The sequence below is a fragment of the Halyomorpha halys genome, unplaced genomic scaffold, assembly GCF_000696795.3.
Source record: "Halyomorpha halys isolate HHAL.00 unplaced genomic scaffold, Hhal_1.1 Scaffold384.1, whole genome shotgun sequence".
NCBI lineage: Eukaryota > Metazoa > Arthropoda > Insecta > Hemiptera > Pentatomidae > Halyomorpha > Halyomorpha halys.
The window spans coordinates 856,416-857,311 of NW_027107790.1; the positions used below are offsets into that span (position 1 = coordinate 856,416).

General features: G+C 36.6%; 1 protein-coding gene across 3 annotated transcripts in view; it reads left to right on the forward strand.

Moving 5' to 3' along the window:
* The window catches only part of LOC106682021 (ATPase family AAA domain-containing protein 2), a 75,278-nt gene that overhangs the window by 59,645 nt on the left and 14,737 nt on the right, over nucleotides 1-896 (forward strand). The window lies entirely within an intron of this gene.

Genomic DNA, 896 nt, shown 5'->3' on the forward strand with positions numbered 1-896 from the left:
CCACCTCAATTCGACATAGTCTCCTTGTTGGAAAGCTTAACTAAAAAAAATAAATAAACGCTGGCTCGGATAAAACATTTATTCGTAAATTAAATTAGATCAAATACATAAATTAAATTAAAAGCAAAGAGAAACCTTGTAAATAATATAGGACCCAATTAACAAAAATAATAACAAAAAAAAACTTCTTTTGACGAAAATTGCACTAAGAAAAAAATTGCTAATTACAAATTTTTGTAAATGATGAAGTGATGAACTCCGATGGGTCGGGGTCCTGCAGTACGTACCGAAAAGGTCGGGGACGACGTTCTGTTCTTAACGTTGGTGGGCCCACACAGCAAACCGCTCCGAAGATCTCATCCAGAATGGGCGACTGTAAGTTGGCTACTCGACTGGGCGAGTGTACATGGGCGACGATGTCGACGGGGCGACTGATCTATGGCCACTGAACTTGTAGTATTGTTGTGTCTAATAATCCTACTGGCTGGTATTTCACGACCACACACACGCAGAATTCTTCATTTGTTTTTAAAACAAAAACATACTTGTCATGTGTTAAATTTATTAACAGCTGATTAAAAAAAAAAAAAAAAGATTTACATTTTAATTAATATACATATACATATATATGGCGTTAACATACCGCCCACCAATTTTTGTCTTGGGACAAAAATTTCAGTTTAGTTTACAACCTTTGTACAATTATTAATCTGAGGAAAGCAATGGGGCCAATTTTGTGACTGGTCGAACAAAATCCCCCCTAACGGTTTTCAATTTGACCACCCTTACTACTCCATCAGGTCCAGGAAAACGTTCTATAATTCTCCCAGTTGGCCATTGTAAAGGTGGGACATTTGGTTCCTTCAATAAAACTAACTCGTTAAGAGAAATGTTTG